This window comes from Thamnophis sirtalis, unplaced genomic scaffold (assembly GCF_051295495.1).
Source record: "Thamnophis sirtalis isolate CommonGarterSnake01/CBP01778 unplaced genomic scaffold, rThaSir2_p1.2 scaffold_1, whole genome shotgun sequence".
Lineage (NCBI taxonomy): Eukaryota > Metazoa > Chordata > Lepidosauria > Squamata > Natricidae > Thamnophis > Thamnophis sirtalis.
Genome location: NW_028261381.1, coordinates 53,533,785 through 53,559,013, shown reverse-complemented (window position 1 = coordinate 53,559,013; position 25,229 = coordinate 53,533,785). Strand labels below are relative to the sequence as shown.

The following is a 25,229-nucleotide window of genomic DNA, read 5'->3' as shown; positions in this document are numbered from 1 at the left end:
GTGACTCAGTATATTCAGGAGTTTCAACAACTCTCTTCTTATATGAGAGGCTGGTCTCAGGATGCCCTTTTGGACCAATTTGCATTGGGATTAAATGAGGACATTTATCAACAATGTGTTAACAGACACCTTCCCAAGCGCGTTACAGCTTGGTATGAAAATGAAGCAGACATTGAGCTCGATTTGATTAGGCTTCAACGTGCGAGGGAAGAGAAAGCAGGAAAATCACCCTCCCCAACTCAGAAGCCCCCTTTCCGAATCAGGAGTGAAGGAAAGGGAAGCTCCACCGGCAAAGTCAAGCCGTTCACATGCTTCCGTTGCCGGAGGGGAGGCCACCGCGCCCCAGAGTGCCGCGCTAAACTTCCCACAACCACCCCACCCCCTGCCAAGAGGGAAGGGAAGACAAGCAGGGCCCCAGACAAGAAGAAGAAAGAGGCTGCTTTCGCTGCTGATACCAACCCCCCCCCCCGCGCTTCAGGCAGGACATGGAGGAAGAAGCTGACGCCACCGCCAGCTCCTCTGATGACTCCGATGACGACGCCTCGCCTCGCTGGGTGAGTTCAAATAAAGGCCCCATGCTGATCCCAATAGAATTAAGGGTACCGCCCGATGGGGTGTCAGAACAGCTTCCCGCCCTCCTTGACTCGGGCTGTTCCAGATGTATGATCAACCCTGCAATGGTGGAAAAACTGGGCCTCAAATTAAGGACTTTGAAAACCCCTATTGTGTTTTGCCAAATAGATGGCTCCATAGCAGGGGGTGGCCCGGCCCATTTCTATACTGAACCTCTAGAGATGAAAATGGGCACCCACGTAGAATTGATCTCTTTTATTGTGGCTCCTGGAATGGACAGATCCCTGATTTTAGGCCTCCCCTGGCTTCGTAAATGGAACCCTCGCATAAATTGGAGGGATGGCTGCGCATTCGCACGAGCACAGCTCCAGACGGGGAGGGCGTTTCCCCGGAGCCTGCTGGCTGCAGCCCCGCTTTGGCCGCCAGGGGTCAGGAGAGAATTGAGGGAGAAGAAAAGATTCCGAAAGTGTATTGGGACCTGAGAGGAGTTTTTAGTGAAAAATCTTCAGATAAACTTCCGCCCCACAGACCCACTGATTGCTCCATCGATATTTTGCCCAGTGTTAAGCTTCCAAAGCCCCAAATATATTCCATGTCCCCTAGAGAGATGGAGGAAATGAGAAAATTCATTGATAAAAACTTGGAAAGGGGTTTCATCGAGCCAGCGTGGCCCAAGGTAACTGCACCCGTATTATTCAGAGAGAAGAAGGATGGCTCCCTGAGATTATGTGTTAATTTCAAAAACCTAAATGGTATCTCTGCCCAAAACCTCTACCCGTTGCCGCTGATGAAGGACATATTAGCCCAATTGGGGAAGGGGCGCATTTTCACTAAATTGGACCTCAGAGAAGCGTACTATAGAGTCCACATAAAGGAGGGGGATGAGTGGAAGACTGCTTTCAACTGCCCCCTCGGTTGCTTCCAGTTCCGAGTGATGCCCTTTGGCCTGCAGGGGGCGCCTGCAGTTTTCATGCAATTAATTAATGAGATCTTGCATGACCATCTTTACAAAGGCGTTATCGTATATTTGGACGATATCCTTATTTACACTCAGACTTATGACGAACACGTCACATTGGTCCGCACTGTCTTGAAAAAGCTCCGGGCCGCTGAACTGTATGCCAAGTTGTCCAAGTGTGAGTTTCACCAGGAAAAAATTGACTACCTGGGGTATCGTATCTCCCCTGCTGGTATTGAGATGGACCCTGCTAAGGTGAAGGCAGTCACTGAGTGGGAGGCTTTGGGTTTTGCCAATTTCTATCGTCAGTTCATCCCTTCTTTTGCCAAAATTGCGCTTCCTATCACTAACTTGTTGAAGTCCAAAGGTGGGCCTAAACCTAAGCCTAGCAAGCCACTGGATTGGACCATGGAGTGTCAGGCTGCTTTCGAGAAGTTGAAACGCCTCTTTGCGGCGGAACCAGTTCTGAAGCATTCAGACATGGACAAGCCTTTCGTCGTCCAAGCTGATGCCAGCGACGTGGCCGTCTTGCTTCAAGCCAACGACCAAGGTAATTTGCAACCTTGCGCTTACACCTCCCGCAAGCTCACGGATACTGAAAGACGTTGGGCAATCTGGGAGAAAGAGGCATTTGCAGTACGCTGGGCCTTGGCCACATGGCGCCACTTTCTAGAGGGCGCTAAGCACCCCTTTGAGGTGTGGACTGACCATAAAAACTTAGAGGCTTTGAGGACTCCACGCCGCCTCTCCCCTAAACAGATGCGCTGGGCTCAGCATTTCAACCGCTTTAATTTCACACTCAAGTACATCCCGGGAGGGAAGAATTTCATGGCTGATGCTTTGTCCAAGCTCCCTCAATACAACTGCTCTAAACTGAGTATTCTTCAGCCTGTCGTTCCCGCATCCAGCCTTGCCGCTCTGGTGGTCACTCGACAGCAGGCGCACTTGAAAGTAGAGGTGCCTCAAGATTTCCTTTCTGACCTCAAACGGGCCCTTCCCCAGGATGACTGGTTCCAGCAGCATCAGAGTGAGTGCACAATGAGGGACGATTTACCGTGGATCGGAGCTAAGCTTTACGTCCCCGCCTCTCTTCGTCTCGTCGTTCTCCAACGGGCTCACAATTCCAAGTTGGTGGGTCACTTTGGATTTGTAAAGACATTGCATTTGGTGAAGAGGCAGTTTTGGTGGCCCTCTTTGAAAAAGGACATTGAACTTTATGTTGCCAGTTGTCCAGTCTGTGCAGCCGCTAAACGGCCACCTGGGAAACCGCAAGGCCTACTCCAATCTGTAGCCCGCCCTGTCGCCCCTTGGAAGGAAATTTCTATGGACTTCATTGTCGAACTTCCCGAGAGCCAGGGGCACACCGTCATTTGGGTGGTTACTGACTTATTTTCAAAACAAGTTCATTTTATTCCATGCCACAAGATTCCTTCTGCGAAGGCACTGGCTAAACTCTTCATTTCTCACATTTACCGTTTGCATGGGGTGCCTTATCGCATCATTTCCGATAAAGGTGTCCAGTTCACTTCTGTTTTCTGGAAGGAATTTCTTAAACGCATTGGCTCTGCCCAGGGACTAAGCTCTGCCCACCACCCTCAGACTAATGGGGCTTGCGAGAGGACTAATTCTGTTCTGGAACAATATTTACGTTGTTTCATCAATTATCAGCAAGATGATTGGGTGGACTTGTTGCCGCACGCTGAAGTGGCCTATAATAATTCTGTCCATAGCAGCACTGGGTTCACTCCTTTTCGTGTCATTTTTGGTCAGGATTTTGTTCCTATTCCTGAACTTCCCCTTGAGCAGCCACAAGTTTCTTCCGTCTCTGAATGGAGCGAACGTTTGAGCCATGTTTGGCCTTTAGCTCTTAGTACTTTGGATGCTGCGCATCGTGCTCATAAGAAACAGGCTGATAAAAAGCATGCGCAACCTTACCAGTACAGAGAGGGTGACCTGGTTTATTTGTCCACGCAGTTCCTTCAAACTACACAAAAGTTTAAGAAATTGGGGCCTAAGTATGTGGGCCCATTTCCCATCATCAAGATCATCAATCCTGTTTCAGTTCGTTTGCAGGGGTTACTCATTGTGCTGGAGGAAGGTTCTGGAGTTCAGCTGCCTGTCTGACTACACATGCGTAGGAGATTCCCGCCAGGACTAACGGCACCGACATTCCATCTTCATGATGCCTTTTGAAGTTATTTCACACCTGACACTTGGGAGAATTATGATTGGACTGTAACTGTGATGCCAAGGGGTGGGGAATGGGTTATTCTATATATCAATTGCTTTCGCGCCTAAATAATCAGACTTCGCTTCGCTATGCCTTTAATCATTTATAATTAGTAAAAGTACACTTGATTTCTACTCATGGAGTCTCGTGGTCTTCTTTCCTAATTATCTAATGGAGAGGTTCTGACACTGACTGATCATTGTATGATTATCACTAAGTAGTAAACCTGAAGTAAACTGAACAATTTCTTTGCCTCTTCACTGTGAGGCAGATACCTATGACTCCTTTCTCAGGAAAGGAGTCTAAAAAACCAAAGTGAATAGGGATGAACCAATATGCAACACTAAGCCTTTCTGTTAAACTGGAAATAGAGATATCACTGAATCCAGAGGAAATCCATCCAGGATATTATTTTTTAAAAACTGTAAGTGGACATGCTGATCTTGAAACAAGGCAAGGTACCTTTTTTCTCAGTCTAGCTTATGTACCAAAGAATGCCTAATATAATGCTATAATTTAAAAAAAAAATTCAAAAATATCTTAATGTAATCTTTTTCCTAAGCAAATTACTAGGTAAATTACCAGGCAGTGTGACATTACTAATATTTTAAAATCTAAGAGATTATAAAGAATCCCAAACAGATTTTTCCAAAAGAAAACAGGGTAGATATAATTGCAACTGTATTTCAATGTAAGAAGTTTAAATTGTTACAGTTTGAGGTAAAAATAAATAAAATCTTAAATGCACATATATCTCATGTATGTTAACTGACAAGGAAATTATTCACACATTGCAATAAGTTATGATTGTTTTAGCCATGAGTAGTTAAGTGAGTCATACTGGCTGGTTTCAATATGCTATAAAACGTAATTTACAAACCACAATGATTATGTTAACACATCACACTAAACCTCATCCAAGCAAACAGGCACTAATTAAAAAATTAGTGGCAATACTACGCATAAGAACAGAAATGTGTTTATGTAGTTTAATAAAAACCCTTTCCTTCCTCCACCTATTCGGCTACAGAATTCACTGTGGCAGAAGGAAGGGAGGGAGGAAAAAAGGAAGGAAGGAATTTTTTAAAAAATTAATCCTTGTTATCTTTTACTTATGCTTACTACAGTATAGACAATGTATAAAACCAGTAATCATATGACATGAATGACTGAGTCCAATGACATGGTTATGAATATATTTTGTATATGTATGTCTTCTCCAGAAGGAGATAACATTAGATTATGGTTAACTCCTTGCCAAAATATTTGACTGGTTAGAAGGTACATATGTAATTTGATTCTGTTCTCCTACTACATGTCATCCTCTGAACACTCCTAGCATGCCAAAGGTTTTGTAGTTAGTACTGACTTAGGCTGGTTCTTCAAAATCAGCTGGGAAAGAAAACTTTTATATTTCACCTCCAAAACCCGAAGTAGTCTCCCCTACATAAATCTGTTCTGCAATACAAATCAGATGTATGACTTCCAGCAACATAAAGAAATAAAATAGTCTTTCACCGTTACTGCCAAAATCAAATGATATTCCAATTTTAAGCTGGAAGAGGATTCATTAGATCTTCGCCTTTAGAAATGTGCTGTTCCAAATTATCAGCCTTCTCAGCTAACTAAATGTGATACAAGATTCCTGTGCTGTTATTAGGTGCAGAGAAAATTGCATATTACTAAGTGGTGATTGACGCCTACTGGTTTTATTCTAAAAAGAAAGTGTACCATAATTGGGAGATATTATACACAGAAGAAAATAGTTTAATATGCAAATCCGGCAACCCCTAAGGAATGGTAGGGCTCATCCCCTACCTAGTGAGTGCTGTTCAGAAGCAGTGAATAAAGTTGGGAGGCATTAAAAATATTCCAACGCCAAAGAACCAAGTATCTGAGGTTGTCAAGTTTGACCTGTTCTTCTAAAACACAAACATTGCCTGAAAACCTCCAATAGGTGCCACACCCTGAAACATTCCCCAAGTTGGAGTATAGTCAAAATTATGCAACAACTGAGAGCATAATTGTCTTTGATAGTATTCATTTGTTGCTAATGTTACAGGAGATTTCAGCGAATGTACAACACCTTCATTTAATGATACTTAGCTTGCTCTCTGGTATGAACTGTAGGAAGGGCTGAGTGAGTAATCCTTTGAACTGAGAAGTGTAACATTCCTTTTTAGCCGTAGATAGAGAGAAATTGGTCATGGTTTATTAATTCAGGGTATCTGATTCACCTACAATAGACTTCCATTTGAGTAATTCTGGGTATAATGGCATTTGCAAATTACCTCTTTGCTTCAAACTGGTTAGCTACACTGTATAAGTTGGTACATACAGGTCAGGGCTATCAAACTCCTGGCCTGTGGGCCAGATGCACCACATGCCTGCCACGCCCAATTTAGCAAAGGGGGGGGATCCCAATACATCATGTGATGCCACTGTGACAATATTAATTTGATACCCCTGATATAGGTCATTACTATTCTTTGCACATGTTTGCAACCTCTATTTAGATATCCTAAACTAGGTTTTGTGTAACTTTAGTTTTGCTAAACTACAAAAAGGAAGGATTCATATATTTCACTGAGCCATAAATCATGGCTTGCAGTCTACCACAACTAGTTCCACATTATGTCAAAGCCAAACTACACTACAACTTGGTATGGTTTGAGAATCCAGTCTTTTTAAATTTCCAAAGCACAGGTATGTCTCCCCCCCTCCCCGTCTTGCTATAAAAGCCTTCTAATCAGTAGAAATGATGAACCTTGAACCTTATGCTCTGTCAAGTAGACAAAGTCTAAATCACATGCTCTGCCGCTGAGCTGTAAGTCTCAAATAGCCTTGCTTAACAGGCATGTCTAGTTTTGTGCACCGTCAAGATATGCAGGACTGAATCAAGGGCTTTGACGTGCAGCAGCTGATTTGACTGTCACTCATCTGGGAACCAGTTCTACTGGAACACCCAAAGACTAAAGAGGTTCCTAGAACAAGATTCAGTAGTGGCAGTTACAGTTTGTGAGTAAGAATCTCTACATACACAGGTAAAAAAAAAAGTGGTAGTTTATCAGATGCAGATGCATTTCCCATCCAAACATATCTCAGTCCCCATCCTGTTTTCAAGGTTCTCCATCTCCAAATTTCCATTTTTTGGTGAAAGTGCTTTTAGTACTACTTGGAGTCCATGCCTTATTCCCTGCCCTTTGTCTATATACTGCTCTTATTTGTCTATAATCCTAAAATAACCCAGAGCATTTTAAGTATATATTAAAGCAACAACCATCTGACATATTATAAAGGTGTACAGAGACAGCAGTAAAGTGTGCAGTGTTTCCTGATAAGCATATTGCCTGTGTTTACTTGCATTATATTCATATGCTTACATTTATATTTTTAACAGTAAATACTGAATTATCCTCCACCTTTGATATCAGAGATCCCGTGAACAAATGGGAAAATTTCCTGGTGCCTCAGCCCTCATTTCCGATCATTCATCACTTCCAATACGTGAATTATTAAGTAGCTGATTTGTTCTACTTGGTAATAAATTGTGTAAAATGACCTTAGATTAAAAATGCTATTGGAGGTAAAAAATGGTCTAGGCATGCTTTGCAATCTGAATTATACTGGAAAAAATCGTCAGAATCCAGGTTACAGGGGTGGAAAGGTTGAATATTATATTGCGTGGATGTATATTTAGCTATAGAACTAAAGACAGACTGAAGTCAAGCAAACCTTAAGAGTTTGCAGGTTCAAACACCAATTCTACTAGTATTGCCATGTTACCTCATAGCCAGTTTTCTTTTATTGGTATTCAACTGCAGCAGAAAAGCAAAACTCCCCCCCCCCCCGAAATAACAACAAAAAAAGGACACATTTTTCTCTCAGGTTTCCTACTGATGTCAGTGATGCTTCACTGAATCCTGCATGAGATATACAATGAAACACAGATCACAGGATTCAGCTTGAATGGCACCAGGCAGGAGGCCAGTACCGCATTCATCTCCACTGAAATTACCTCAAATGTTAATGCATGAGAATGTGCAGTTCATTTTCACAGCGTCGCTTCCATTAATGGAGAAAAAGTAATTCTCCAAGCGACTGCAGTGAATGAGGCCTTTAGGAAACTTCCCCTTAGAGAAGCCTTCAGGAGACGGCATTGAATACGGCCCTTTGAGAGATCCATGGGGATCCAGAAATATGTCTTCTCGGTCATGATTCCTGCTGTCCAGAAAGAACTGACATTCTAGAAGGCCTTGAAGACTTTGCTGGTCCCTCCCAAGCCTTGGACTGTGGTGGCAGGCTGGCAGGAGGTTGTTATACACATGGGTGCTCTGGAATAGATTCACTATCCTGTTTATTATTGTATTTGAAAATCCTTTTATTGTGAGCAATTCAGAGTCAGTTTAAAGTTTGGTGGTGCCTAAATTGAACTGAATTATACCTACCCCACAAACTTGTAATACTATTGCATTCCATCAAGAAACTTCAACCAATTCCTTTTCCTGTTTAATATGCTGTCATTTTGAGTTATCTTCCCTGAGATCAAAATTTATCTCATAATTAAAAAATAGTCATGTATTCTTCCGGCCTCTTGATTTTTTTATTTTAAAAAAGGGCGACTCAAAATATTTTAAATAAATCAGGCAACCAATCAAGCACCTCTGTAATGTCTTCAAGAAAACTCCTGTTCTCTCAGCGCTGGAACAAAAAATGGTAACTCCTATCTCGTTATAGCCTTTTGAAAGGAATTGCTACAAAACCACAAACTGCGTACTAGGGAGTATTGTATAGAAGGTAATTCAGAAGTACCTGTGTATGTTTTTAAATACAGATTGCTCACCTGAAACTCTGTAAACATTCTTGAAGTTTGCTTAGAAGGAGCAGCAAATATTTACATTGCATTTTTAGAAAATTGTTATGGATATATTATCGGTCTTTATTTAAATATAATAAACACTCAATTTAACAGGCTGATAAGAGGAGAAGCATCTATATACTATGAAAACTCTTGTGTATGTTTCTACGTTTCAACAGTGGACAGGGCAACAATTTTAGAACCAAGGTATCTCAAATGAGCTAACTTACAGAATGCATCCAAAATCTGAGACCAGGATCACTCCTGTGGAATTGAAATTTGGCAAAGTTGTGGCTGCTTCAGCGCTACCATGCTTTCTGACTACACTTCCCAGAAATCTGAAGACTGGGTTGGCACAAGGGAAGATGTAAGGGTGTATCCCAATCCCAATCTGATAGTGGCAATGGTTGACCATGACTCCAAGCTTCCTCTTCCTTCCTACTGCAAGGTTAAACCAACACCTGGTTTCTTTCGAATCATGCTGACGTTTGAATTCTCTTAACAGCCATAAGCAACAAGGGAAAGACAAGGAGGTGACTTGTTTTGCCTGCTGCTGTGTTAGGGCTGGATGGGAGACACTGGTGATTGAAAGGTAAGCACTCTTCCTCTTTTGGAGGGAGCTCTTGAAGACACACCAGAATGGGGAATGCAGTTTTCTTCATGATCCTTGGCTCACTTGGTTTCTCCTCCGTCCCAGCAAAATGGTAGGCAGTTCCATGGGACAGTCAAGGAGGAGGAAGAGCTATTTTCAACACAAACAACATCAATAGAGAAGTCAGCAGGAAGTCAGAAGTCACTCCCGTTCCCCCTGCATTGTTTGGCTGCCCATGGTCACTGCTTGGATAAGAGAATATCTTGGTCATGGATTGTCCATTAAGACTGAATGTTCATTAAATGTAAATGGGACTTTGTGAGCCAAAAAACACACTTGTACATGGATAATCTTCCTTGCTTTGATAACAGTGAAAAATGCTTTGCGGGGAAGCAGCAAACACTGCTAGGAAAAAAAAATCTGTTATTGCCTGAAATTTGGGCAAAACTCATGAAATAGTAGACTCATTCCATTAAAAGCAAAGCGTGCTAAACTGATTCTTTTAAATCAAAGGTTTAGTGTGCCCCTTGTTTTAAAATCAGAAACCTTATGTACTACTATCTTGACTAATTTTTTACTCATTTCTATTTTAAAAGTTTCAGTTCAGATGACATTTTTTCTAAAATAATGGCCATCACAAATTGCTATTACTATATTAAACCAATAACAATGCTATCCAGTAATAAAATTATTTGGTTGACCCTTCCTCCTCTCCCCCCCCCCCACCGGTACTATGCCTATGGCACATGGATAGGAGAAATGTTTCATTCCATCTCTCTCTGCCTATCTAAATATTCTCCAAAGTGACAGAAAAGGTTCCAGAGCATATTTAGGAAACATAGGCAAGTAGGCAGCAAATTGCTACTGGGCAAATAAATCTTCATTTGTATCACCTTGGATTTCACCCTAAATAATATTTTTAAAAAACTTTAATTTTATGCAGTGAAAGATACAATATTCAGAGTCTATCAAACTAACACTTTTTGTAAATATTACATAGAAATACTTTTAAGAATAGCATATTTATCAAATCTGACAATATAACAGATGGTATCAAAATCATTCCTGCCAATAAGTCTAATGTTATCTTCCAAAATTCCAGCTAAATTTAGATGCCTGAAAGTTTCATGAAGAGAACAAGTCCTGGATGATAAATATCCCATCTCTTTGTGAAAAGAATTGTTCCCCACACGTAAGGACAGAAGACCCCTCCTGGTTCAGACCATAGATCCAACTAATTCAGAGACCAACTGGGTGCAATTGGGAAGTTCACAAAATTGAACTGGACTTTAATTTTTCCTTCCATTAACCAATTATTACAGCCTGCTATTTTTCAGGCATAGTAAACAAAAAAGAGTATTATTAGCCATTGATGGCTTGGTCACTGTTGCACCTACCTATAATCTTTTAAAATCATCTAATGGATATGCCAAGCTCCCAAACTGTCAGAGATGGAGGAAAATTTTCTTGTAATTAATGCTATATATGATCTTATATGGTATAGCTTCCCTTCAGCTTCAATCCAAGCTAATGAAACCCAATTGCTATAGGTTTTCCTTACAGGAGATTTATGCCAACTCTGAACATTGTGGTTGTCCTATCTTCTAAATCTGTATTTTTTAAGGGTGACCAAAATGATACATAACTCTTCATAGACACACTTATCATTGCAAAGTTCATTTTCTTTCTAAAGATTTCAACTATGAATTTTCATGTCTTTTCTCTTCTAACAGCAGTTGACATTTTCATCAAATAGTTGACCATGACTCCAAGCATCCTCTTCCTTCCTACTGCAGGGTTAAAACCCAGTAACATACAGATGAAGTAATTTTATGTCAGCATAAATATTTTATGCTTGTCTGCATTGAATTATATTTGCCATTTTGAAATTGTTCATTTCATCCGAATAGCCTTTTTTTCAGGATTTCACAATCTTTCTTTTTCAATTGTTTATTCTAAACTTAATATGACCAACAGATAAAATCACTCTCCCTAGTTTATAGCACTACTGTAGTGATATACACCAGCTACAAAGTTATAAAGCACTGATCCCTGGTAGATTCTCACTAATGAGAACTGCTCACTGATTCCTCTTCAAGGAATTTTTTTTATCTTTAATAGCATCTCTGATCTTGTCATTTGCCACTTTGGCACTCCACTTGATGTAGAGAGCTTCATTCTCCTGACTGCTATGGTATCATCATTGTGGACTGGGGTAATGCTATTTCAACCAAAAAGGTCACTCCCAGCTTCTCTAATTCATCTGCGTTGAGCCTACAGGAACAAATTAGTTTGATGACACCCATTGCACTAATCACACACATATAATTTCTGCCAAGCAGTGAAACCATGACACAAATGGCATTCTGTGCAAAAAACTGAATATCACCACACCTTTTCTGTTTGATCTTTGATATATTAATTTTCAGATATTCTTCACTGAGCTATGCCATCTAAGGTTTACTGCAAGTCATTTGAAGTCTTAGTCAATAATATGGCATTGTTTCCATACTAAAGTTTATAGTACTCACATTTATATCTGAGCAATACTCATCTAATGTCACCAAAAGCATTCTTGATATCTTTGCCCAAAATAAGCTCAACAAGTCAGAACACCACTCATCCTTATCTTATTCCATGTCCATCTGGAAACATTCGTTAAGCATTCCATTAAATCTTACCCATATTTTACTTCCATCATATGCAGCTCATACCGACTTGGTTTTTAACTAAATGAATTCTTGCCAAATCTGAATCTTATTGATCAGTCTTTTCATGACATAAAGAAAACCCATTTCCAATTCAGTTACAGTCTGTTTTGAGTGCTTTTCTTACTTCAGCAATTCTCTGAAAATTAGGTTTTAACTTGAAATGTCAGGATTGAGGTTTTGTAATAAAGTACTTGTCAACCAAATGCCTTTCTTTTTCATCTCCTTGTTCTGCTACATGTTCTCCTGCTTTTTATTCATTACTGAAATCGCATCTCAAGGTCATGGCAAATATATTTCACAGTCTTTAAAACACAAAGACTATTGTTTTGTTAAAATAGGATATTCCAACTCAGTATCTTCAAATTCATACTAATATCTATCTTAATTATATTTTAAAGCTGCCTATAAAAAGAAACTGTTTGTTTAGACTTTTAAAAATTAGCATAATGAGTAATTTGGGAGTTTCAGAAGTTATTAGTACATCAAAAATGTATTTTAACTGAATATATTGCCATTTAGAAGGTTTAAGGTAATCTAAATTCTTGTACTACATCGAACATTGAAGAAGTTATTGAAAATAACCTGGTCCACAGCACTAAAGTCATTTTAGCCTAAATAGAAAGGAAGGAAAGAAAAGGAAAGTGCATGGTATAGACAATACAGCAACTGTCTACAATTGTTTAATTCAGATCATCTCAAAGTCATTTTTTAATGTGCACAGAGGTCAAATTTAAACTTCTGTCCCTAAGTGCTCCATATAGCTCTTAAAATCTTTAATTTCAGAAAAGAAGTTGAAAGGAGAACTAAGTTTCCCCCAAGACAGGAGGGTTCATGTATGTAGTGTCCAAAATCACTTGGTTTCCAACAAAAGGGCATCTCCATCTACACACAGAAGTTGCAGTCTAGATTTTTTTTAAAAAACCCTCAAAGGACTATCTTTGTAACTGTTTAACAATCTTTTTAAAATATCTACTGTCAGGAAAATTAACATAAGGATCCTCCTTAGACTATTATTAGAGATATAATATTTATTATTTATTCTTACCATAAATAATTGAATTTTAACTACCTATTATATCAACTAGATTAAACAGTCCAAGATGCTTAAAAGAAATGATATTTTTCAAAAAAACCCAATATTAAGATATTTTTTAAAATGCCCCAAATTTTGACAAATTTCATAGATATGCTAGATCCAATAAATGACAATCTATCAAACAGCTGTACACCGTTCTTTTCCACATTCCACATTCCTACACCCTTTGGTTTTGGAGTAATTCAGAGAAGCGCAGACTAGTTCCCAGCCTTAGTTGTACCCATGCCACAAACCTCACAGCTATTCTATGAAAAGTAAGATCTCTGATCAAAACTGCTGCCAGAATCTTGCCACCCAGGAGACAGTTGCAATGTGCAGTCATACAGCCAAGATAGTAGTAGATGGTAGTACTGGGAGAGGGGAGAAACACTATATAATTATTTCCTAGCTAATAAAACCACTGAAGGTTTAAATCATTTACATGCAACAATATGACTATGGCAATGCCATGCTATTTCTGAATCGCTTTTTTTTTTTCAGCCTTGCTCCTGTTTTGCATGCAGCTTTCCATACAGAAAGATCCACTTGAGTTTAATACACTCAGTTATAATTATATTTTTGTGTAGTTTAGCTTGAAAATTACAACTCATGACATTGAGGAGTGAACACTTCCAAACAGCCTACATATTATTAATGCATTATGCAAAGGTTGGGCAAAACTGATAGTATCTCTTAGCTTATGAAATACCAGCTACTAGCCCAAAAGGATGACTCATGGTAAGGTTAAACAAGATCATCAACAGAGAATGCACTAAACTGAGTTCTTACCAGCAAACATAATTGTAATTCATTAAAAAGTAGCTTTCATCGGCTTCGGGGGGAGGAGCCTGCCGCCGTCGGGAGCTCAACGAAGCTCCTGTCAGGATTCTGGTTCGTATATCTTATAAGATCTATAGATATCTCCCCTTTCTGGCAGAAAGGGGCAGGGAGAAGGTCAGTCGTTAGGATCTCTTTGTAATTCATAGCTTTTTTTTTGCTGTGAATGGAGAAGAGGTTCAACATTAGCTGAGCCTTTACTCCGGCCAGTTTTCCGCGCTGCCTTTTTTGCAGCCCTAGGCAGTTTGCCCCCCCCCCCCAGGACAAAGCTAAGCTATTTAAAAATCAATCCGGGCGGGGACCATTCCTGAGGAATTTCTTCTATTACTATCTAAAATACCAGCTTCAACTTCGCAAAAGGCTCCCTTTTTTTTTTTTTAGCTGCGTCACAAGATGGCGATCTTGCAGCTTTTGTGTTTGATGTGACGTACTTAGTCAGTCCTACCCTCCTGAAGGCTTCTCCGTACTAATTGCTAAAAGATTAACTGAGGGGATCAGAGACTTTGATTTTTGGCTCGCTTGATTGCTTGTCTTTTATTTTTACTCTGGAATGGCTCCCAAATCTAAACAGAAGCGCTTTCTTAATAACATATCTTCAAAAACTGCTATGAAGCCACTACCCTTGCCTCCTACACCCTCCACGGGAGATTTGTTAACACAAGAATTTCTTTTTAAAACGCTTAATGATTTCAGACAGGAAATTAATCAACTGATATCGGATTTATATGATCAATTTGATGCTAAAATTGCTCAGGCAAAGGAGGATATGATCGGAGTAATGACAGTCATGACAGATTATATTGCTGAAACGGAGGACAAATTGGAACTTTTGGAAGAAACTAACCTTAATTTGACATCCAAAATTCAAACGTTACAACAGGAAATTGAAAATGCTCAAAAGCAACTTGTCATGATAAATTATAATAAGACTGCCTTTGCAATAAGAGTTAGAGGACTGCGTGAAAACCAACAGGAGAATTTGAAACAGATCTTCTTTGAGGCTTTTAGCCGCTTGGTGGGAAGTCCGGGACTTAACTTTGATTGGCAGATTCAAAGAATTTACCGCCAGAATTCGTGGGTAGCAAAACAGCGACAGCTTCCGAGGGACATAATTATATACTTTACCACAAGGGAATCCAGAAATGAGATAATACAGAGGCTTTACAGCAAGAGGTTGAGAATTGATGGACAGGACTTGATTGTTTTTAAAGAGATACCATTTCAAATATTAAGAACAAGGAGAGAGTACGCTTTCTTAACCGAAGAACTCAGAAATTCTCAGATTCTATACAAATGGGAAGTCCCAGCTGGTATTACAGTTACATTTGGCAACCAAAAACACCGAATTAACTCTGTCTGTGAAGCCCGAGAATTCTACTACGAGACCCTGAAGGCGGGACTTCCTGATTCATCCGGACCTGGAGAGAGACAAGGAGAAGGAGAAGACAAGCAGCGAGACACGTGGCTACAAGGCGGAGGGTGTTGCTTTCCTCTTCCGGAAGGGCAGAAGACTAAAGAATAAAGACTTAGCGATGTTCTTAAAGCTTTATGATTTCCGTCTGGGATAAAATGGAAAAGTTGTATATCGATGATGAGACATGGAGACTGAAAGAAGCGTTGTTGATTGTGGACACATATTGTATATAAGATTTGTCTGAACTCTAACTCAAACTGTGCATGAATTATTTTCCTAGGCGAGGAGAGCGGAGATTGCGATCTTTTTGAGTTGTGGTCTGGGACGAACGGAGTTGGGAGGCGCGTGGGAGAGGGAAGGGTAGCGAAAGCTTAATTAGACTACTTGGGGCTAGAATGCAAGCTGATGTTTGTTTGAGTTGTTATTTCAATATAAGGTCAAGAAAGATTGGTCGGAGAGTCTCCAGGAAGGTGGAGTAAATATGGGAGGAGCAATGGACGCGGATAAAATATATATGTGGATATGGACAAAGGCAGGGTGGAAGGTAAAAATTTACATGTGGAGGTGGGTAAGGATAGAAAGGGAGGTGTTGGAAATGAAAAATGAAAGAAGTACTTGAGTTTAATGGTTTTATAGAAAGGTTTGGATATTCGGATAAAAAAGAGATAAATTAAAGGTCTGAATAGATAGACAAAGCAATGAGACTTTTAGTTGGGGAATCCTAATTGATTAACTTACCTGGCTCTAATACAGTTTGAAACCCTGCAAGCAGTAAAATAACCGAAATTTGGAATGAGCTACATTGTTTAAGATTTACAGATGATGGGAAGCTGTGTTAACGTAGTGGGTTTATTGACCCTTCTTGTTTTTCTTTTCTTTTTGTGTGTGTGTGTGCTTTTTTTTTTCTTTTATTTTTTTTTTAATTTTAAAGTTAGCTGGCTTTATTATACTCAAGTGCTTGTTAAAGAATTATGCCGGGTATGGGACCTGCGAAGCCGTAAGGGGGTTAGGGAGGGGGGATTATAGGGGGGAGGGGGGAGGGTGGAATTACAGTTTCAATTCTTAGAACAATAAGAATTCACTTGTATACTGCGGCTCGTTTTCCTTTTTTTTTTTTTCTCTTTTATTTTTTTTAAAAAAACAAACTGAATTGTAGGGATACACCAAAGCGAGGAGAAGAGGGAAAGAGGAGGGAGAAGTAAAGAGGGAGTGAGAGGGAATGTAAGGAGGGTGAGATGGAGGGAGGGGGAGATGTCTGAGGGGGAAGGGAAGTAGAAGAGGGGAATGCTGGAGGGGTGGAATGAAAGTTGGAGGGGGAGAAGAGAGGGTGTATGGGGGATTGAAGAGTCATGTGGGGTGTTTTTTTTTTATGGTGGATTCTTTTTCTCTTTGTTTTTTGTTATGCACAGTATATAAGTGATTGTATAAAATGAAAATGAAAATGAAATAAAAATTTTTATAAAAAAAAAAAAAAAAAAAAGTAGCTTTCATCAATAGCTGCCTTACTTTTAAACTGCTTATGTAGGTGGCCTATTTTGTGGAGAACATTATTTTATATAGAGACTGGCTTTCTCCATCTAGTGCATGGAAAGGTAGTATCGGAGAGAGAAGGCTATGCTGGTTTGTTTTGGAACCCTTCAGAATGCAATAATGCAATTCCTTAATGCAATCACACACACCCCCAGGACTATCTGCAAGGTTTTCTCCACAGTATCATAATCCTGAAATAGATACACCTGCTTTAATGAGTTGCATTTGCACCTGAATAACCTGTTCCAAATAGGAAGTGCAGCTATGGCATTAACAGCCTTATCATTTAATTTAATTTCTTTATGCAGGGCAGCTATTCTTTTTTCAAATAATGCTGTTTTGTTTAAACAGGTAGAATGCTGGTGAATATATATTTGTAAAACCTAACCCAGATTCTTGTATTTTTTGTTTTGAAGATTATTGGGTAAATTTGAACAAGGCCAAATTTGACCTGTTGTGTACAGAGTTATTAAATTAAGGCTGCTCTCTCTCATTTTTAGTGAGTGCATTAAATGAATCAATAAATATGGAATTCTTTGTGCCCAGAGATAGCAGCTAGTCCTTCCTAGAGCATCAATTCCTGCAATGTATTTGACTTACCCAAATGCTGCAGTGGGTACAAAATGCAGTGGTTCATTTGTGTAAGTTTGAGAGCCATCAGCACCATATAACTCTGGTTTTCTGAGCAGTGCATTGGTTGGCAATAGGTTTCAGGGTACAATTTGAAATGCTTCTTTAAACTTTACACCTTGGTGCTTCAGTATGCACAGAACTGCCTGCTTTTGCTAAAGCTTGTTGGTCTGGTTTATTCAGCCAAAATGAGGATGCTGACTGAGCATCCTTGCCAGTGAAATCAGAAAAAAAGGAGTTAGAACTTGATGTATTTTTCTAGATATACTCTAGTATTTTGGAACATATCTCCAAGGATCTGGCCTTCCCTAACACCCTCGCAGAACTTTTATTAATGAGAAAGAAGGGAGTTATTACCGAATGCTGGATGCTGCTAGGGATAGGATTTTTTTTTAATGTTTCTATGTTTCATGAGTAATTTCTGTAAACTGTCAAGAGACCTTGGAGACTCAGCAGTATAGAAATGATGTAAGTAAATAAATAGGTTTTCAAAAACATAAAACTGTGGTGCTGGGAGAAATCATATACTACCGTATCACAGGAGCTTCCAATGATTGACTGCTCTATTTTCCAATTTTAAAAAAGTTTTATGAAGAAAATGTCAGGAATTTTTCCAATTACTAAAAGATATGATATATATACCTTGCAATCAAGAACCTTTTAAACAACCCATAACTTTTTGCATGACTCATGTATCACATTCCACAGTTCTAATGTTAACACAAGAAGCACCGATAATTCTCTAGCTAATTCCCTATAAATACCCTGTAAAACTGGTGGGTTTTTTAAATAAAGCATTAGAAATAAGTGTTTTCAAAATGGTTTGGGGTCTTCAATTGGTATAGGACACGGCTGTCAACATTTTTTTTAAAAAAAAAACCTGTTCATAGTTTTACTGTTTCAAGATCTCCATTAGGTACTGGTCCTCTTCCAAATCCAACAAAGTAAAGAACTCGTAGGGTTTTTTTCTATTCAAAGTTGTTCAGCAGCATTCTATGTTTTCTCCCTGTTTTTTCCCCTTAAACCATTACAATCTGCACCATCTCGTCTGCAATTCTTCATTACGCACAGTTTTTATGCACAATTTGCCCTCTTTGATCTACCTCTTTCTGCATACTGGACAGGTTTTCTGTCCAGCTGCCTCTACCTATCATTGAAGTAAATACCAGGGGAAAATTACCCTTCTCCAAGCAACATGGGTACTTTGGGATGTGAATTTTATTGGCAATTGTCTTTAGAACTTAAGGACCTTAATGGGGCAGAGAGAGGACTCCAAACATTTTCATCTCCCATTTTTAACAATATCATAGCTCTCACTACACACACACCCATTACATCAGAAAATCCTTTAAGAAGAGAAAAACAGATACGCTGCACAATATCTTTTGATTCAGAGCTACACATCTTCCATCTGAGGATTTGTAGAGCAGTAGCCAAAAATTCATTAGTGATAAGACACCAGGAGTGCCCCAAAACAATGATTACCATGAAGTCAACTTATTTTTGCCTTTCCCACTGAGGTGCATATGCACCATATGTATATTATGAGTATGAAGAAATGAAGGGAAAGAAGGGTTATCCCTTATTATGGAAAAAGACTCTGCATCCATATGACAAATTATGAGTGTGTACATCCATGAATGGAAAAAGTCATTGTATTTATGTCTGCGAAAGGAACCTTTGCTCTCATCTATGTAAGAAAAGAGAAGGAAAGGCTGCATGTATTGGGCGGGTGCCCTCATTGCTCAGTTTTGCATACATAAAAATGATCCCCTGAAGACTTAATTTATGTGTCCTGGGGCTAATCCTATAAGTATCTACACAAGACACAGGTTTCAATACAAACAAAGCTTCAGAATTCTAAACAATTTAAAGACTATAGGACTGCATCATGAAGTGTTTACTTCTCTACTGTTGTGTTACATTATATATCTATATTATATATATTTACATATATAAATATATATATTTTAAACAAGAAGATAAAACTAACACAGGAACAAAAGAGAAAAAGAAAGAAAACGCATAATAAACAGTAGAAAAAGTTGAAGAAACAGAAAAGCCAGATATAAAGAAGTGGCTTCCTACAGTCTTCACAGAAGATTATATAGGCAGTCCACAACTTACAACAGTTCATTTAGTGACCGTTCAAAGTTACAACGGCACTGAAAAAAGTGACTGTTTTTCACAATTATGATGGTTGCAGCATCCCCATGGCTACAGGATGAACATTTGGATGCTTGGCAACTGGTTCATATTTATGAGAGTTGCCGTGTTTTGGGGGGGTCATGTGATCAACTTTTGCAAGCAAAGTCCCTATGGAAGCCAGATCCACTTAACAACCGTATTACTAATTTAATAACTGCAATGACTCACTTGTTTGTCAAGAAAGGTTATAAAATAGGGCAGAACGCATTTAACAAATATCTCACTTAGCAACATAAATTTTGGGCTCAATTGTATTTATAAGTAGAGGTCTACCTGTATTTCAACTTCTCTCTCCCAACGTACATTGCATAATTTTTATTTCTATAATCTTCTAAACTCTCTAATCATCAAAATCATGCATCACAATTTCCTTTTTTAAATTTTTATGCAAAAAGTCTGTAAGAAGTTTCCAGTCATCGATAAACGTAGATAATATCTTTAATCAAAGAATGTATTCCTTTCAAAAAATCTTGCGACTTCAACCAGCGAGTAGAGTTGAATCTTTCCATTTCTGTGCCTGTAATAATCTTGCTGCGGTAATCATATATTGAAATAACCTTCCATGGCTGTTTATAAATTGTTTATCCATTAGTCCTGAAAGGAAATGATCATGGGGATATAAAATAACTTTAGAAAATTGAATTCAAATACATAATCTTAATACAGTGGATTTGAAAGACCAATACTGAATTGAAGCCGGAACTTTATTTTTTAGAATTAATGGATATATTTAAATTGCTTTTCCTAATTTTTAGACTTCTATTTGGAAACCCCCCCCCCCAATCCAATAATGAAACGAACATACGATACACAGGTACGATACAGGGATCTAAACAAATACACATTTTCGAAGAGTCGCCCCCTCTTCAGACATACCAGTAGGTGTCACTTCTGTTCTTTAATATAAGCGCCTTCAATCTCCCTTTTCCTTATTTTTTTCCCCCCAAGGTCTCCCCAAATGCTACAACTCTACAAAACCATCCGGAGCAGCCCGAATCGTAATTCGGGCCTGGGCCGAAGGAAAAGCTTTTTTTTTTTTTTTTTTTGCTTAAAAGTTCTTCAGACAAGAACAGACGTTCTGGCCAACCAATGGGCCGAGAAGAGAAAAGGAAAAAGGCGGAGCTTCAGGTAAGCAACATCCAATCTCCGCGGCAGACCCACAGCCAAAGCAACCACCAGGCCCAGCGAAAGAAGGCGCGTCCTGCGGGAAAGGGGAAAAAAAGGAGAGGAGAGGAGGTAGAAATTCGGGAGCTCTCGCGAGAGCTCCCCCCTCCCGGCCGGTCCACTCGCGACTGGGTGACTGCGCAGCTGCCATGTTGGTTGCTATGCTGCTGCCTGTCTGAGGGCAGGCGGGAGAAAAAAAGGAAGGAGGGAGGCTGGCTCTGGGGAGGGGAGGAAGACAGAGGAGGAGGCGGCGGCAGCACCAGCACCCGCGATTGCTGCCAATCCTCGCCCCCCCCCCCCACTTCCCAATCTTCTTTCCTCAGCGCAGACAGGCATTGCCCTGCTGGATAGCTACCGCCTCCCCCCACCTCCCTCACCCTCCGGCTCCAGGAGAAGGAAGCGAGAGAAGAAATCCTCCTTGGGGGGTGGGTGGGGTAAGAGGGGGGGTGCTTTTTCCCTCAGGGAGGTGACGACCGAACCCTCCCCCCTCCAACCTTCTTCGCTCGGTTCCCCCTTCCCCCCCCGTGGCTGGGAAAGCGGGAAGACCCGGTCGCCTTCCGCGTCTCCTCTTCAGCCCCCCCTCCTTCCCTCCATCCTCGCCTTTTCTGCTTGCAGGAGGAATGTGGGGGGGGCCTGAGTTGAGAGTGGGGCGCTGGGGGCAACGGCTGCGGGAGACCCCCATTCCTTTCGGCCTGCTGCTGCGTGGAGGCACAAGAACTAAATTGAATTGAGCGGAGGGCTTGAACTCGCCCTTTTTTGGGGGGGATACCCCCCTCTTCCTCCTCCTCCCCTCCACTTTTTTTGGGTAACCTTTACGGCTTTTGAGTTGGTTGGTTTTGCTTCGTTTGCCGTTCTCTGGAAGGACGAGGCTTGTTATATATGACGGTAAGGAAATTTCTTTTTCTTTCTTTTATATATATGTGTGTGTGTGTGTGTGTGTATACGTGTATGTATGTATGTATGTATGTATGTATGTATGTATGTAATGTATGTGTATATATAAAAGAAACTTGTCAGGTTAACGTGGGAGAAACTCCCCACCGCTTTCCCCACTTTTCCCTAACCGCTCCGAATATTATTACGTCGTTTCTCTATACTAGTCAAAGGTTAAAAGAGAGAGGAAGCCGCCAAATCGGCTCCATGCGGATTGCTCGGGTCTTGAGTGTGAATTGTGGGTTGCCCCCCAACATATAGGCAACTGTGTGGGACAACAACTCAGAAGCTGCCTGGTGTTGGTTGATGGCTTGGAAGTGGCCGGATCGACGTTGCTGTCAATCTCTCTCCTCTCTCCTCTCTCTCTCTCGCCTTGGGGTCCGACGATTTCGAATTTCCTGACACCCCCCCCCCCCCGGGAGGAACACAACGTCCCTTCAAAGAACACTCCCATTCCCCGTCCGATTATTTATCCGAATTGCTCCAGAAACAGTGGGAGAGTGAATAAGCTGGTGTCTTGTCTGCTGGCAAAAGACGGCGAAAGATTCCCCATGACTTTTAAAAACATTATTTTATTCTTCCTTTCCTTATTTTGTGAAGTTGTGCCACGGCGATAGCAGAGTGACTGACATATTCAAAAATTATATGCGTTTCGAAAATCCAATGGCTGTTGCGTTGCGTCGCGTCCTATTATATTAGCCTGAGAAGCAGCAGCAGCAGCAAGGATTACGTTATTCTTTAGAGGGAGTGAAGAAACGACAAAAAATTTAGGTTGCCTGAAGGCATGCTGGGGTCCCCAATTGAATTAATTACTTAGTTGCAGAGATAAAAGAATATTTTGAAAATAAGTAGCAAGGGCTTGGAAACGGTTTATAACATTAAAAAACGGAATGTATTTTTCCAGAGCGAAATTAATAGATGAAATGTTATGTTTAATTTTTTTTTTTTGAAAAGGCCCCCTAGCCTTTTACCTTAAAGCATGTTTTCTATAGCTACTCTGAGTTAAAAATGAAAGTAGAGTTATATTACTTTACCTGTTCAAGAGATGCATATCTATATATTGAGTTACCTCTGTAAGGATTTGATGGGGCAAAATATCACAATCTCAGAGCAGCCACTTCTGCACCGGCATGGGTAATGTAGCATAGTAAAATGTTGATAAATCATAAAGATGTTTTTAGGAAGATTCTTTGCAGTTTTGTTTTACAATTCTGTAGTAAATCTTTGGGAAGAGAAAAATAGGATAGTCTATCTGAATACCTCATGTAAAACTGCCTTTTCTCTTTTTCTCATAGGAAAAAAATGTATTAAGCTAGAAGCTGAGATTCTGAATGCCATTCAGAAAAATAGAAAGGAATAGTGGTAGTACATGTTATGTAGGAATACCAATGTGCAACTTTAAAATATGAAAATAGTCTTAAATACTAAGATTAAACTAGACCATTCTACTGATATATTAACTTATTTGTGGTTATGTATTAATGTAGAAAATTGTTTCTTGCTTATCAAGGATTGCTATCTCGATTCTTTTTATGCCTAGCTTATATACCGTATTTTTCGGAGTATAAGATGCACTGGAGTATAAGACGCACCAAGGTTTTGAAGAGGCAAATTTTTAAATAGGTAGGTAGAGGGAGAGAAAGAGAGAGAAATACAGTAGGTAGGTAGGGGGAGAGAGAGTGTGTGTAGATAGGTAGGTAGGTAGGTAGGTAGATATAGAGAGAAAAATAGAAAGAGATAGAGAAATAAAGTAGATAGGTAGGGGAGGGAGAGAGAGTAGGTAGGTAGGTAGAAGGAGGGAGGGAGACAGAGAGACAGAGAGAGAGTAGGTAGGGAGAGAGAGTAGGTAGGTAGGTAGATGTTTCCAGGTGTATTTATCCATGTGCTGGAGAAGGAAATTGTTGACAATCTGCAGCACCTAAGACTTTGTTTCTGATGGCACAGCATTTAATCAATGTAATTCTAATCAATCAAAGAGCTTTCCAAAGGGGGGGGGAGTTTTTGCACTCTGCAAACCTCCCAAAAATGGCCCGTATTTTGCAAAAATGGCCCTGTTTTTTTTTTAAAGGCATGAATAGCCTTGAGGGGCTTACAGAGTGCCGCTGAGGGTGGGGATGGGGCAAAAACCAGCAAAAACTGGCCTGTTTTTCATGAAAGCGGGCCCGTTTTTTGTCAAACAAATTGCGTGCATAGCCTTATGGAGGCTTATAGAGTGCTGCTGGGGGCTGGGGGAGCAAAAATGGACCATTTTTTGCTCATTTCTGCCCTCCCCAGCCCCCAGGAGCTCTCTGAAAGCATAAGGGTATGCATGGCCATTTTGGTGAAGGGGGTGGGGCTTTGGGAGGGAAAAATGCTATATTCGATGTATAAGACACACCCAGATTTTCAGCCTCTTGAGTAAAAAAGGTGCGTCTTATACTCCGAAAAATACGGTACTTGCGAATGTACTCCATGGTATGTTGTCACTTGAAAAGAAAAATGATTATATGTAGGGTATCATTTTAAATTTAGATATTTCTAATATCAAAATGATATACTCATGTGAAAGTAATAGTCATTTGTAAAAGTGGTATAATTAGAATTTTAGAAACAAATTAGGAAAACTGTAACTTCAATATCAGCTTTCTGATTTAAATCTTCGGTGTATTATACCAGGAAGTCAATAAATGATACCCATCAGATGTTTTGGACCACAGTTCTCAAATTCCTTGGTCATATTTGGATGTTGTTGATGGAGGCTGTATTCCCCTAAAATAGAAAGCACGTAAAGTTACTTACTACAATTTAGTTGGGCACCACTTTTTATAATATAAATTAACTTTGGTATATGATATAGCTTTATATAATCACATTATATAAAGATATGTTTATGTTTATTTGATTTTTATCTCACCTTTATTACTTTATAAAAAACCCAAGGTGGGGAACATGCATAATACTCCTTCCTCCTCTTATTTCCCCCAGCAACAATAACCCTTTGAGATGTGTTGGGATGAGAATAAATGACTGGCCCAAGGACACCCAGTTTCATGCCTAAAGCAGGATTAGAACTCACAGTCTCTTCATTTCTAGACAGCAATTTAAGCACTATATCAAACTGCTGTAAATTAACCCTATAATAATTTTTGCTGGGCTCTGCATAGATCTGGATTCAAAATGTACAATATGTCTCAGTGCATACAAATGGACATAGGTTTAAAAAGTTTCTGCTACATGTGAATTAATGGATACCACTGAATTGCATTTTTCCTTTTGAATTCAGATAACTGCACAGGTCTTACACTTGTATTCATTCTTTTTAATTTTATATTTAATAGGATTTTTCCCAATACATTTTATGGAATAAATTCAAAGTATACATTGTACCAGTCATTTTAATGATAAAACATATTTAGGATGTTTCATTGGAAGCGGCATTACAAGTTGTATGCTTTAAAGAAAGTCACTTAGTTAAATGATGCTTTTTGAATTATCTCAGTGAGTGGCAGAAATCTAGCTGTCCTTGAGTGATCTTGG

The 25,229-nt window shown here is 39.8% G+C and overlaps 1 protein-coding gene and 1 long non-coding RNA gene across 4 annotated transcripts in view; one reads left to right on the top strand and one right to left on the bottom strand.

Moving 5' to 3' along the window:
- Positions 1-19,293: 19,293 nt before the first annotated feature.
- Positions 19,294-21,089, bottom strand: LOC106553627 (uncharacterized). The gene is made up of 2 exons (XR_001313867.2): positions 20,493-21,089; positions 19,294-20,210 (listed from the first exon to the last, which is right to left on the bottom strand). It is a non-coding gene; the product is annotated as an uncharacterized LOC106553627 (long non-coding RNA).
- Positions 21,090-21,092: 3 nt separating this feature from the next.
- The window catches only part of PTPN4 (protein tyrosine phosphatase non-receptor type 4), a 117,148-nt gene continuing 113,011 nt past the window's right edge, over positions 21,093-25,229 (top strand). Inside the window, exon 1 of one of the 3 annotated variants that reach the window (XM_087712155.1) lies at positions 21,093-21,665. The gene's annotated coding sequence lies outside the window, so the exon portion shown is untranslated. The remainder of the gene's footprint in view (positions 21,666-25,229) is intronic. The other 2 variants (XM_087712147.1, XM_087712150.1) reach the window with 2 other exon arrangements.